The sequence below is a fragment of the Marmota marmota genome, unplaced genomic scaffold, assembly GCF_001458135.2.
Source record: "Marmota marmota marmota unplaced genomic scaffold, marMar, whole genome shotgun sequence".
Taxonomy (NCBI): domain Eukaryota; kingdom Metazoa; phylum Chordata; class Mammalia; order Rodentia; family Sciuridae; genus Marmota; species Marmota marmota.
This window is the reverse complement of record NW_025999982.1, coordinates 4,598,117-4,613,899: the sequence shown is the minus strand read 5'-3', so window position 1 is coordinate 4,613,899 and position 15,783 is coordinate 4,598,117.

The window sequence follows — 15,783 nt, the reverse complement described above, 5'->3', positions numbered from 1 at the left end:
GAATAGACCAGCTGCCATGACTAATGGACTATTCTTACTTCCTACATTAGTCTTTTCACTGTCAACCCCTTACCCCTGTCTGTTGTCATGGTCCTAGCCTTACATTTTTGCTGTAGGATTAGCGGAGACTATTCCAATTTACTGGCACTGGGTTGAAAAGTATCTATAAACAGGTTTTTTTTTTTTTTTTTTTTGGTGATGCTGAGGATTGAACTCAGGGCCTTGTGAATGCGAGGCAAGCACTCTACCAACTGGGCTATGTCCCCATCCTTTTACCTCCTTTTGATAGGACATTTTGTTGCTATTAGAAGTATCTAATCTGGCTCCCATTTGTAGATTTAAGTCCCTCATCCCATAACCCAGGCCTTCACATGACTCGATTAGCTCAAGGTATCACTATAATCTACTTTATTATGTCCATTTCTCCTGCCAGGGAACAGTCTTGGGGACCGCAAGTATAATAAGACCACCTATTCTATCTGCCAACAGGGGAATCAATATGCTTCTTTCAACCCACAGAATTTCTCCATTGAAGAATGGCTGGAATGGGGCTGGGGTTGTGGCTCAGTGGTAGAGTGCTCACTTAGCAAGCAAAAGGCACCAGGTTCGATCCTCAGCACCACATAAATTTAAAATAAAGATATTGTATCCACCTAAAGTTTGAGAATAAATATTAAAAAAAAAAAGAATGGCTGGAAGTCCAAAGCTGACCAGAAGGAGATGTAGAACAGGGCCTATTAATTTATAAAATTCACTTTACTAATCTAAAGCAACCAATGTCAGTACCCTTTGACGCATGTGGGGGCATGAGTAAGACTTGGGCATTTGTTATGCCCTACCGTATGTCCGCCACATCACATGGAGACATATCTGGGGAAATGGGGGACAGGCTCAAGGACAAGCATATGTGTGAACAGCCTGAAGATGGTATGTGGTCCACAGGTACTGATCATGCCATTTTTTGGTCCCTCTTGGAGTGGTGTTCATGGGCCATTTGACAGAGTAGGAGAAAAACTGCTCTACTTCAAAAGGATGTTGCTACACCTGACTATGACCTGGGAGCCCGTAACACTGTTAATTTCACTTTTGTTGACCCCAAAGACTCAGGATGGAGAACGAGCCACTGAACAGGCCTATGTATAGTTGGACGAGATGCTGACCCAGGAACCAGATGGTACTTCAAAGGGGTCACAACTTCACTTACATCTTTCTCCCTCCAGGTCTCATTCCTTTTATGAGAAAATGGAGAAAAGCCCACCTCCTATCTCCACTACAAACAGAAATCTATTCCTAACCTTGGCAGAGGCTATAGTTCAATCTCTGAATGTCTTTTCTTGCTCTGTGTGTGGAGGAACTAATATGGGGGATCAGTGGCCATGGGAGGCTAAAGAGCTAGACCCCATGAGCCCTATAGTGGAACCATGTCTCCCTGTTCAACCACTGGAGTCTGGGTCCTCAAAACCTCTATTATTGGAAAATATTGTCTTCCCTGAGAGGGAAAATCATTTAACATCTCAGTTGGGACTCTAATATGTTTGGACCCAAAATTGTATAATGTAAATTACCCAGAAAACCAATGGGATCCTTAAATCACACAGAAGCAAATCCCTATCCCTTGTCAAATTTCTCTAGCCTCAAACAGGCCTAGGAAAATGCTGCCATAGAAATTGAATGGCAAGCACGGGGTGGACTATACAGGCCCAGATCTTGTGTACTGGGGACAACTCACCCCTCCATTTTCCCTTCTTCCATTATCAAGAGGGAGTCCCAGTATATGAAGACCGAGGAGCTCAAAGAGAGCAGTGACCCCTGGCAATTGGTGACTGGAAAGATGATGAATGGCCCCTGAGAGGATAATTCACTATCATGGTCCAGCCACCTGGGCAGAGGATGAGTTCTTGGGATACTGGACCCCCCATCTACATGTTAAATTGAATCATTGGGCTCCAGGCAGTTGTTGAAATTATAACTAATGAGACCATGTAAGCCCTCAATTTATGGGCCAAACAAAGTACTCAAATGCATGATGCTATCTATCAAAACCACTTGTCTTTAGACTACTTGCTTGCTTACGCAGGTGGGATATGTGGAAAATTAACCTGAGTATCTGTTGCTTACATATTGCTGAGGAAAGCAAGGTCATAGAAGAAATTACAGATCATGTAAGAAAGATTACTCATGTCACAGTCCGGACCTGGAAGGGCTGGAACCCCGAAGACCTATTTAGAGGTTTACAACTTTTGGGGGATTCATAACTCTTGTAAGTGTTGTAGATTTCATGCTGAGGACCTGCCTGCTCCCACCTTGCTTGTTACCTCTGGTCATCAAATCTGTCTCTAGCCAATGGAGGCTATGGTTGAAAGAGAGACAGCTGCACACGTCATGCTGTGGAAATGTAAGCTGTTAAGTCAAGATGATGCTCTTTGACCTTGGAGGAATTGCAGCATTGCCGAAAGCCATTCGTGGGCTGTATGTGGACTATCAGCAATGCAGCCAGTGAGGGGATAGGTCTGGCATTGGGAACTTCCCATGGCACCCCCACAAGATAGACCGCCTGATGCAGGTGAACTTCCCCCTCAGTTCTGCCACAGGTCCCACACAGCCCTGGAGATGGGGTGACCTCCGGTAGCTGCACAGCCCCTCTTACATGGGTGTGACCTACCAACCTGCTGACTGCAAGACATCACAAAGCCAGACTCCACCCCTTAACCTTATCCCTGCCTTTGATGTACCCCCTTAAATAAACCACGGGAGCCATTTTCTAATTGTCTAGCTCCAGCTCCTGTGTGGAGTGGACCTATCAGGGGCTCTACCTTTTTGAAACTGTCTTTTTTGACTTTGTCTTTTGTTCTTTACTAATTATTCTAGACTTTAAATTCTTAGGTGGCTTACGCATTCCTTGGCAGTTACCTCTAATGGGAACCCCTAATGAGGAGCTGCCCATCTCCCCATAGAGCATCAAAGCAGGGAATGTGGCAGGAGCCCTCTTCAAAAAAGATGAGGTGGCATGGCTAGCACCTGTGTGCGCATGTGTGACTGATTCAACAGGGCGTGGCCAGCGGTGGAGAACACCACTGTGCTTGCATTCCCTAGACACAGAGAAGGTGGCATGGCATTCTCTGGCACATGCACAACACTGCCAATACTCAGGGGGCATGAACAACCCTGCTGCCCCCCACCCAGTGCACTGTGCAGCTCTGCCACAACTTCCTTATGAATTCATAAAAAAAAAACAAAACATGAAGATGTATTTTTCCATGTAGGGGAAACAAAGGGTCTAGTATGTAGTGGGGAGGGGGAGACGGGGACCAGCAGGGGCTACATCCTCACTGCATTCAGGAACTTGGCCTTTGGCATGAAATCAACACTGCTTCCTGTTGAACGCCTGGTGCCCTGTTTCTCAGTATACAAATCTTACAACATCTGTATCCTCACATGGCAGAAAGAGATGAGAGATCTCTGGAATTTCTTTTTTATGAACACTGATTCTTCTCATGAGGGCTTCACCCTCAGGACCTAACCACCTCCAAATGCCCCACCCCCATAACATCAGATTGGGGATTAAAATGTCAGCATATGAATGTGGGAGACACAGTAATTTAGGCCATTTGAGGAGAGCCAGCCTTTTTGTTTAGGTCTTAAACTGAGTGGGGGAGACCCATCTAGAATAGGGAGAGCTTTATTCAGTCTTACAATTTAAATGCTAATCTCACCCCAAAACATTTGCAGCTCCATGTATCTGTAATTACAGCTACTCAGGAAGCTAAAACAAAAGGATCAGAAGTTTAAACCAGCATCAGCAGCTTAGTGACATCCTGTCTCCAAATTAAAAAAAAAAAAGAGTACTGCTGTATTCATTCCCCGTACTGAAAAATAAAACCAAAACAAAACACCACATCCTCACAAAATCACTCAGAGTAATGTTTTACCAAATATCTAGGCACCTCATGCCCCAGTCAAGTTGAGACATAAAAGCAGTGGTTTTGACATCTAGCATTTCCTTTTTATTATTAGAATTTCCATCATTCCTGCTTACATTGCCCATATGATCTAACATGTTGTCTACTTTTTCCAATAAAGTCCTCTGTTACTCTGTGTTCTGTTATTACACAAAAAATACCTGAGGCTGGGAAATGTGAAAAGAGAGAGAGATTTGTTTGGCTCTCAGACCTGAAGGTCCAAGAGCAATTTGCTGGCATCTGCTCAGCTCTGCTGATGGCTTCGTGGCAGATGGCCTCACAGTGGTGGAAGTGTGTGCAGAAGTGCACTTGAGAGGGGTCACATGGAGAGAGAGAAAGCCAGAGAGATTGGAGGGGACAGCTCATTCTCTGATAGTAACCCAATGGCATGGGAACTAACTTACTGGGTGAGACCAGACAGTGTCCCAATGAACTGACCACTTCACTACTCCCCACTTCTTAAAGGGTCCACCACCTCTTAAGATCACCATCGTAGGGACTGTGCTTCCAATACAGAAAACTGGGGGAATCTCTCAAATTATACCTAAACTATAGAATTCCATTCTGGGCTCCCAAGACTTCTATCTCACCACACAAAATTCATTCATTCATGATAATAGTCCCCAGTTATTAACTTATTCAGCATCAATAGTCCAAGTCTAAAGTCTCACCTTAAACTCAAATAAAAACTCCAGCTGTGCACCCCTGTAATACTTTTTAAAAATCTGACAGGGCTTGGAATTTAACTCAGTGGTAGAGCACTTGCCTAGCCTGTGTGAGGACTTGGGTTAAATTCCCAGCTTGAAAAACAAAAAATTCCAAAAGTAGTTACATACTTCCAGAATATAAAGATTGGATAGGCAACACGTTAATAGTCCCCTGTTTACTTAGCAAGTTATATCAGTGCTTTATGTTAAACTTGACAAACCTATGATTTCAATACCCTTTCAATTTTAAATAACATACCATGGGATGGTGGGGAAGGAAAGACATGCTTTCACCAAAACAAACACAACAAAACAAAACAAAACAAAACAAAAAAAAAAAAGGAAAAGTCAAAGAAATTCTTTTTCATTTAAGGCACAGGACACAATTAACCATTTACATATTCAAGGTGAAAATGAGTGTTTTCCTGGTTTTTTTTTTCCTTTTGCTACCACATGTCTATGATTATAGGGATTCAAGCACATTATCCACGACAAAAAATGCCACTGTTGTACAAAAATAAAATTGTTAATTCCAACTCTTATTCTTATGCAATTTGTAGAATAGAGTTGAAAAGATTGCTATAGGTGAGACTCAAAATGGAATGATGAGGTTTGGTTGTAAAGTAAAGGAGTGTTCTCATAAAACATTGGAAGAACTTCACCTACACAGTGGGCTGCCACCCATCTTATATATTCCCCCAGTTTATAGGTGCAGCTGATAAACGCAGCTTAAAATCCCTCTTAAGATGGGAGCCATCTCGCCATAAAGGCGTGAAAAGTTAATTTCAGTTTTACTATAAATTACTGTGATTTCTAAACTTGCTTGGAATGCCTGCCCGTGCCTTGAACTCACCCATGCCTGGCTTTCCCTGACCAGATAGCAGCCCTCTCTGAAACTTTAGTGGCACCTCTTAAATTCTGGCTTTCCCTGGCCAGATAACAACCCTCTCTGAAGCTCTAATGGCGCCTCATAAATTCTGATGTTGGGATCTAAATTTACTCCGTAAGTGCTGAACCATTTAGACCATTAACCAGCTTTTGTGTTGTGCTTGTCAAAATCCTGTTATCTGTAAGTTCTCAAGACACCCCTCCCCACCCTTTTTGCAACTTTCTGTGCTATAAAGCTGCGCTCCTAGAGAGCTGTGGGACTGTCTTCTGTTTCCGGAGAAACAGCCCCAGCAGGTGGGAATTACAAGTTTGCTTTAATTTGATTTAAGGGCTGGGGATGTGGCTCAAGCAGTAGCGCGCTCGCCTGGCATGGGTGCAGCCCAGGTTCGATCCTCAGCATCACATAATTTGATTTAAATTGGAGTTGGTGGTCTTTTCTTTGGATCGTGGTTTAACACTTTCAGTGACAGCAATGAAAAAGCTGACTAAAACACCGAGGAGCCCATCTCGCAGGCTGTGACACACCATAGCAGGCCGGAGACCAGGGCCTACTGTGGATTTCCCACCAGCCACTCCCAACAGGAGCTGGATTAGCTGAAGGAATGAACAGACTGGAACAAGCCCAGGGACTGACAGCGACTCTTCAGGGGTGGGTGCTCCCCTGCCTGCAGCACTGGGGAGATCAGCAGTGAGAAGCCCAGACAGCCGCGGACTATGGTCCTTTCTGTGTCATCTGACCTGCAGCCACCAGCATGAAGGCTGAAGATAGAGGACACTTCCTCTGAGCATTTTCTTAAACCAGCCTGGGGCACAAGTAACAACTTCCTGTTGCCAGCTCCTCAAGAGATTGCATCGGAGACAAGGAGCACTGGCTGGCCATGGACTGGACAAATAAGCCCTGGGCAGGGGGTGTCCTCCTGACCCTCCAGGGAGGGAAGCGGGTAAATTTACAAGTCAAAGCTACTGTGCTGGGAACCTGGTGCTCACAGATCCAGATAGTGTGACCCCTGGTATCAGCACCTGAGAAACACCTGTATCAGTTTCTGGCAGGGATTTTTCCCCCGAGGCGTCTGGTTCTCTACACCTGAGGGGCAGCAGTTACTCTGTCCTTGGGTGTGGCCTACCCAGGTGGCAGTCAACCTGCTGACCGTGGACATCATGAATATAGACTCAGCCCCCTGAAACCTGACCCCTTGCCTCATTTGAATGTCTTCTCGTCAATGAAAGGGGTCAACACGTGCGCTCTCTCTCTTTCTGCGGACCCTTAAGGTCAGAGGAGCCGTCACAGCGACCCCAAAGAAAAAGGTATTTCTGTCTTTTGTGTGGTTATATGCCAATTTTGTTATTATTGCTCTCTAGTAGATTTAAGGTCTGGTATTGTGATGCTTCCTGCTTCACTCTTCTTGCTAAGGATGGCTTTGATATTCTAACTATTCTTATTTTTCAAAATAAAATTTATGATTGCTTTTTCTATTTCTACGAGGAATGTCATTGGGATTTTAATTGGAATTGCATTAAGTCTGTATAAGGCTTTTTGTAGTATGGCCATTTTGACTATACTAATTCTGTCTATCCAAGAGCATGGTAGATCCTTCCATCTTCTGAGGTCTTCAATTTCTTTCTTTAGTGTTCTATAGTTTTAATTCTAGAGGTCTTTCACCTATTTTGTTAGATTGATTCCCAAGCATTTTAATTTTTTTGAGGCTGTTGTGAACAGGGTTGTTTTCCTAATTTCTCTTGCTTATGTATAGAAATGCATTTGATTTATGGGTATTGATTTTGTATCCTGCTACTTTGCTGAATTTATCTATTAGTTCTAGAAGTTTTCTGCTGGAATTTTTTTTTTTTGATCTTCTAAATATAGAATCATGTCATTGGCAAATAATGATAGTTTGAGTTTTTCTTTTCCTATTTGTTTTCCTTTTAATTTCTTTCTTCGGTCTAGCTCTGGCTAGAGTTTCAAGAACTGTTGAATAAAGTGGTGAAAGAGGGCATCTCTGTCTTGTTCTTGAAATTGAGAAGGGTTTGTTTGATATATGTAGATGCTCCATTGTTTGGGGATAAATATTTACAATTATTATGTTTTGTTGATGTATGATTCCCTTAAGCAGTATGAACTGTCCTTCTTCATCCCTTCTGACTAACTTTGGTTTGAAGCCCACTTTGTCTGATATGAGTATGGAAATCCCTGTTTATTTATACAGTCCATGCAAGTGATATGTTTTCTTCCTACCTTTCACATTCAGTCTGCGGATGTCTTTTCCTAGGCAGTGAGTCTCTTGAAGACAGCATATTGTTGTTGTTTTTAAATCCAACCTGCCAGTCTATGTCTTTTGATTGATGAGTTTAGGCCAGTAACATTCATGATTATTATTGAGATATGATTTATATTCTTGGTCATTTTTGGTTTATTTATTTATTTTTAGTTGTTGATGGACACAATACCATTATTTTATTTATTCATTTTTATGTGGTGCTGAGAATTGAACCTAGTGCCTCACACATGCTAGGCAAGTGCTCTACCATTGAGCCAAAACCGCAGCCCTATTTTTGTTTTTTAACTTGACTTAGTTTCTCCTTTGATTGACCTTTCCCTTAGTGTAGTTCCTCCCTTTTCTGGTTTTCATTGTGTGTTTTTTTTTCATTTTCTCCCATGGAATATTTTGCTGAGAATGTTCTGTGGTGCAGGCTTTCTAGTTGTGAATTCTTTTAACTTTTGTTTGTCATGGAAGGTTTTTATTTCATCTTCAAATCTGAAGCTTAATTTTGCTGGATATAAAATTCTTGTTGACATCCATTTTTTTTTTTTAGAGCTTGATGTGTTTTTTCCAGGGCCTCCTGGCATTGAGAGTCTGGATTGAGAAATCAGCTGAAATCTGAATTGGTTTCCCCCTATGTGTAATTTGATTTTTTTTTTTTCCTCTCAAAGCCTTTAAAATTCTATCCTTATTCTGTATGTCAGTTATTCTCATTATAATTTGCCTTGGTGTGGGGCTGGGTTGTGGTTCAGCAGTAGAGCGCTCACCTAGCCTAGCATGTGCGAGGCCCGGGGTTCGATCCTCAGCACCACATAAAAAAATAAATAAATAAAATAAAGATGATATTATGTTCAACTAAAAAATAAAAATATTTAAAAAATAATAATACTTTGCCTTGGTGTGGATTTGCTGTAATTTTGTACATTTGGGGTCCTGTAAACCTCTTGTAGTTGATTTTCCATTTCATTCTTTAGATTTGGGAAATTTTCTGATGTTATGTCTTTTTTAAAAAAAAATTTTTTAGTTGTAGTTGGACACAATGCCTTTATTTTATTTATTTTTATGTGATGCTGAGGATCGCACCCAGCACCTCACACGTGCTACATGAGCGCTCTACCACTGAGCCACAACCCCAGCCCCTATTACGTCTTTGAAAAGATTGTGCATTCCTTTGGTTTGTGTCTCCATGCCTTTGTCTATTCTAATAAATCTTATATTTGATCTTTTCATGGTATCCTATATTTCTTGGAAGTTCTGTTCATGGTTCTTACCATCTTCTCTGTGCGGTTGACTTTATTTTCAAAAGTATGTATTTTGTCTTCATTGCCTGAGGTTCTGTCTTCTAAGTGGTCTAGTCTGTTGGTGATACTTTCCATTGAAATTTTAATTTGGCTTATTGTTTCCTTCATTTCAAAGATTTCTGCTTGATTCCTTTTTATAATTTCTGCCTCTTTACTGAAGTGATCCTTCACTTCTGTATTTTCTCTTTGATACCATCCTTTATTTTGAAGACCAGCCTAACTATGTAACTTCTAAACTCCTTGTCTGATGTTTCTTCTACTGGGTTGTCTATGGATTCTATTGTTGGAACATCTTGGTTTGTTTGAGGTGCTTTGTTCCCTTGTTTTTTTATGTTGTTTGTGTGTCTTCCCATCCATCGGTATGGATCTGAGGCAGTATACTTTCTACCCTGTAGTCTTACAGTGTCCCTGAAGGCTTCCAGTACCTCACCTTTAAGGGGGAGACCAATATTAACAGCACCAATGCAAACAATATACATCTTTAAACCAAATAGTTCGTATTAAGTTGTCTACAATTTTGTCACAATAAACAGAAATGGTGTGTTTAATTATTATCTACAATGTAAACATTAAGTTTGCTAAAAGGGTTTACCATTTCTAATGAGGGAACAAAAGTAGTGTAAGATGTAATGTTTATGAAGGAGAAGGAGAGAGAGGTAAAAATTCATAGAAAGAGCAAAGGAGTAATTAATAGAGTTTGGCTGTTAGTATGAGAGAAGCAAGAAAGAGAAAAGGAGACAGGTGAGAGAAAAAATTATATACAGATTTTTTAAAAAGTAAAACTATAAGGGTATGTAACATTATTGTAATATACTATTCAGACATCCCATTCCTCAATAAATTGATGCATGAAAAATATTTGGATTCAAAGATGGTAGAGATGTGAGAGAGAGGGGAAAAGAAAAATGAAGGAAAATGTTAACAGAAAATTGAATGATAGCTTCCATTGGCTTTCAAAGAATTTCTCAGCTTCCCTTCTTTGCAGATAGGTCTGATTGTCTGAAGTTTGATGGTAGCTCTCACCTGGTGGGTGCTGGACCTATTGGATAGGTGAGCTGGTGGCAAGATGCCCTCACACCCTCTTCCAGGCTTCCCACCTGATGTTGCTGGCCTCTTCCGTCCCCCTGCACTTCAGGATTCCCTGAGCTGGAGAGAGCCCATTTTCTCTGGTTTCTCCAACCTGTGTTTCCCTCCCCCCACTCCAAACTGCCCCTAGTCTCTGGTGTTCCACAGGCTTGCTAGACCCAGACTGGCCCACACAAACCCAGCTGCAACCTGACAGACCTGGATTCAGATTCCACAGGCTCTGCCTTGCTGATCTCAATGCCATTTCAACTTGCAAGGAGACCACCAGGGATGCATTCACACAGGGAGCCACCCTGCAAGGAGGCAGCCAGATGGTGGCCACTAGCACACCCAGCAGGAAGACCTCAGGAGAGACCTGCAGATTCCCCGACAATATAACTCCCGATCCAGTCCCCAGACTGAGGCGGCTGTGCCCCAAGATGGCAGTGGCAAACCTGCAGGCCCTGGTGGGTGTCCCAAGATGGCAGCAGCCACATGTAACCAAGCCTGTGGGTACTGTGACAATGGACTTCCAGGCAGTGGGGGGCAGTGGGCATCGGGCAATCTGCTGGTGGTCTGTAGGCTAATGGCAGGCAATCTGTGGGTGGATGTTGGGTGGTAGGTGATGGGCAGGCAAGAGGTGGGCAGATGGGCAAATGGCAGATAATCGGCAGCAGTCAGTGAGCCGTCTATGCTCACAAGACTGGCAGCATGCTGGTAGATGACGGGCAATCACGGCAGATAAATGGGGGTTAAAGAGCAGGGGATCAGTGGGCAGCGACGGCTGCCTTGCAGAGAAACAGCATTTCCTTGGCTTGAATCTCCGAGTCGCAGAGTGACAAGGAATGCAGCCTCCCTCTCGTTCATTCACCATCTTGGATCCTCTCCACTGGATGGGTTATTTTTTAACTACTCCATTGTACATGACTACACAGTTAAGAAGTGTTTCCAGCAGGCTGCTGCACCTTGCAGAAGGGCAGCCGGACAGATATTCTCTGTCAATAAGCCTTTGCTTGAACTCAGAGATGTGTCTCTCATGGATATTTGCACCAGCTACCCTAACATTTTGGTGCTGAAACTCAGGACAGGGTCCATGGTTATTGCTTGCTGGCTGTCCCTTCATGGGGATCTGAGCCACCTTGACTGTACCTAATTCTCCCTGGCCAATATCCACAACAGGGTGTTTCTGCCTCTTGCTGTTGCTGACCTCCTCACCGACCACAGAACTCGACTCTTGACAGCCTTCCCTCTACTGGGGTGAGTTCTTGGAACCCTTCAGTAGCGGCTCTGCGCTCTCACTGGCTCTCTCTTGTTAAATCCCGGCGCTGGGTCAGGGCCTCCCTTGGCTTCAGCCATGGACCTGTCAGGGGTGGTGATGATCCTCACTGATGGTCTGCTTCTTCATGGGAAATCAGAGAGGTTGTGAGGACACCCCTTCCCCTCCTGTTCCCTTCTCTGGGTTCCTGAGAACTCTTTGCCTTGGGCTCTGCCCAAACCAAGATTCCCTGCCCCTCCCCGCTTGGCTGTCTCCTCAGAAACACTTGCCCTCTCCATTTGTCTCCAGATCTCAAATCTCCCAAACTCGTCTTCAATAGTAACACAGCCTGGCCCCGATATAAATTAGATAATGACTCCTCTTGGCCAGAGAATGGGACCTTCAATCCCAACGTTATACAGGATTTATACAATTTCTGTCTCTGCAGCAGCAAGTTGACCGAAATCCGCTGTATTCAAGCCTTCTCTTTTCTTCACTTTCGTCCCTCTTTGTGTCACTCCTGCTCCCCTGTGTAGGACCTCCTTGCTCGCTCTCCCTTATCCCCTTTACCTCCCAATCCTAGCCGCAAGATCACTCTTCACTTTCTCAACCTCCACCCTATGCTTCTCTGTCACCTCGCCCAGCCATACCTTCATCAACTCACTTGGAGGCCCCTTCACTAAACAGGGACCCATCTTTCCTGTCCGGCCCTGTCCTTCATCCCCCTGCCCCTTGTCTTGACCTCAACACCACATCTCCTACTCCCACCTCTCCTTCTCCTTCTTTCTCCCCTCTTTCTTGTGGGCCTCACCCAGTGGCTTCAGCAGTCCCCTTTCTACCATTGCCAGAGGTAGCTGGAGCCGAAGACATCCTATGTGTTCATGTTCACTTCTCGCTCACTGTCCCTCTCCTGGACCTCCAGTCTAACCTCTCTCTTCACCATTTTCTCAAATAATTCCTTGAGACCACTTTATTCCAATGTCTCCTACTTTGCTGCACCCTCCCCCACGCTGTCTCTATTCCACCATGCCACCTAACAGTTATCTATGCAACACAACTTACAATGTCACTCAGTCACCCCAGAGCCAGCTGGCATCTTCTTCCTCTGCAGAAGCTCCATTCTTCACAGCTGGACACTCCCTATTCCTAACCTCTGCTTCCCTGCCCTCCTCACACCTGATATAACCAGACACTCACCCTGAGGGGGAGGCTTAATTGGCCCTTTTCTCCCCCTCCTGGACACCACTTTAATGTCCCAGACACAAAAGAGCAATCCTCGACCTGGTCCTCATTGGATCAGGCATATTGGCAGCAGCTGGCAGGGGTAGCAGAAAGAGGTAGCCACCCATTTTTACTATACACTTACCTGTATCTGCATCTTGACTGTCAATTAGCCCATCTAGGAATTTTAATACTTATGTTAAGTATTAAATATATTAAATCTTTTTCCCAGTAGAAGTTTTATTGAGAAGTCTGATTAAGGACAGAAGTTTCCTGACAAAGTATAGATGAAATGAAGTATACCCAAGGCACCAAAAATACCCAGAAACCCACAACCTGTTATTCTTAGCTCCTTTTCTCTCAGTTTGGCCTGAATTATAAACTTAATCAATGTATTGAAGAAACATTTTACCCTGGAAAATGCTGAGTGGTAATTCTACTTGACCTTCCTCCCCTTGGTTCTGTGCAGCTGAGAAAGCCGTCTATTGTCTTTCTCTCAAAGTGGATTTCCTCTCAATCCTTGCCCATTTTTCTGAAGCTGTGCTGTTGAGCACCTGAACTGCTGCTCATCTGAGATGTGCTGAAGGGTGTGTTACACTCTAGGGGTGCTGGGTTCATCGTCTCTGTCTCTGTTCAACAAAGAATTGAAGAACAGGACACAGAGCTAGCAAGCAGGAAGTAGTTTTATTGCAAAAGTGACAGAGAAACACAAATAGATTCTCCAAACAGAAGGGGCCCTGGAGCTGGGAATCTGGTGGGGGAGTTTGGGTCTGTTCTTTATATGGTCTCTGGAACTTCCTGGTTTCTTATCTCCTCCCCTGTCCAAGTGCTCCTCACTATTATTGACTGGTGCCCCCTCTGTCCACACGTCTGTTTTAGTCTTTCTATTGGATCCTCCACTTAGAGGATGAGTGTCTGATTGGGTCCCCCCTTGTGTCCAGGAACACTTTCATCAAGCAGGAAGTTGACCTCATCAAAGACCCTCTCCAAGCTCCTTTGTTCTGGCCCCGCCCCTCCTCACTGCCCTCTTGCCCTGGCTGCCTAAGCCCTCCTACATCTCCCTCAAGTGCCAAATACATACCAGGTTTCAAAGACTTAGCTTATTGAGAATGTAAGATATTTCATTTAAAAATACTGATTACAGGGGCTGGGGTTATGTCTCCGTGGTAGAGTGCTCGCCTCACATGTGCAAGGCCCTGGGTTTGATCCTCAGCACCACATAAAAATAAATAAATAAAATAAAAAGTTATTAAAAATGCATATTTTAAAAAGTTTAAAAAATATTGATTACATGTTGAAATGCTAGCATTTAGACTTATTTTGGGATGTACTAAGTGAAATAATATAGGTCATTAACATTAATTTCACTTGTTTCTTTGTACTTTTTTATCTATTATAAATCTTAAAATTACATATTTGGAACACTTACTTTTATTAGACAGCACTGCTTTAAGGCTCCTGAAGGCCTCCTCTATTACCTTTAAAAAAATTTTTTTTTCAGTACTGGGGATTGAACCCAGGGGTGCTCTACTACTGAGTGACATCCCCAGCCATTTTTATTTCTTATCCTGAGATGAGTCTTGCTAAGCTGCCCAGGATGACTTCAAACTTGTGATTCTCCTGCCTCAACCTCCTGAGTAGCTGGGGTCACGGGCACGTGCCACTGTGTCCTGCTATGACCTTCTTTTGGTACTCATTATAGTGACTAATTCCTTCCTTTTTCAGTAACTGTTAGATTTGGAAGGTACAATAGAAAGTTGTACTTTCACTTTACAATCTTTAAATCAAGAAAATAAAGAAAGAAAGATAATGAAAGTCTTAATTCAATTTTTTTAACTCATTGAATTGGTGCTATAAAATCAGGTAAAGTGAGTGGCATAGGAGGGAGCCTTTATGGTACCTGTAAAGAGGAAAAAGGAGAGAAGAATATAAGAATTGTTCTGGAGAGGGACTCATACACATGAAGAATCAGGACAAATAACTGGATTGTCACCAGATGAAGGTCCAAGGAAGTCACCCAGAATGGAGAAGGGGACCTCAAGTCATCCCTGGCAGATTCCTGACTTATGCCACAGAAGGGAATTTCAGGATGCATCAAAAGAAGCTCAAATAAAGCTTTATTTAGTTGAGCAACAGGGTTTATTCAGGAAAGCAAACAATAGAGCGGGGTACATACTCAAAGGGAGAAGGAATGCTGATTGGGTGGGGTGCTTGAGGGTGAGATGTGGTTTTGGGCTTTTCCTTTTTTTAATTTTTTAGTTGTTGATAGACCTTTATTTTATTTATTTATTTATATGGGGTGATGAGAATCGAACCCAGTGCCTCACACATGCCAGGCAAGTGGGCTACCACTGAGCCCCAGCCCCAGCCCCAGCCCGGGGTCTTTTCTTTTTAAAGCAAATATTGTAAATAGCGAAGATGAGAAGCACGTGGGGGTTGACCTCAGCTTGGTGAGTTGAATTCTTTTACTCCAGGAGCCCAGGGTGGGTCAGGGTGGTGGTTCTCTTTAGAATCTCTAGGTTGATGTCATCCACTCAATAAATAATGTTTGAAATATACCTACATCTTCAGTCTCTAACAATATTTTCCCTTTGCTTTATTGAGTCTAAAGAAAATATGTTGTATAAGCTAGTAATGAATGTAGTAGACATTTATCATGCAGACTCACAGTACTCTAAGATTCAAGAGATTTTTAAGAATTTGTGTCTGGAGGAAAATGGGTTTGAAGAATAAAAATGAGATGTTCATGGGACTCTCCACATTTAAAATGAGTTTCTTTTCCATTCCCTGTTCGTCTCCTTTGTACCTATCCTTATTCCTTCTATCCCACCTCAGGATGAGGTGGTGCATGCCTGTAGTCTCAGTGACTCCAGAGACTGAGGTAGGAACATTGCAAATTCCAGGTCAGCCTGGGCAGTTTAGCAAGCCTTGGTCTCAAATAAAAATAAAAAAGGTTTGGGGATGTCTCAGTGATAGAGGGCCTCTGGGTTCAATCACCAGTACCAACAACAAAAGAAATAGAACAATGTATTACCATCTCCCCTCCTCCCTACCTCTCTGTGTTTTGATTTTTTTTTTTTTTTGGCTACCCTAACCAAATTTTCTTTTTCTGTACCAATTTAAAACTCC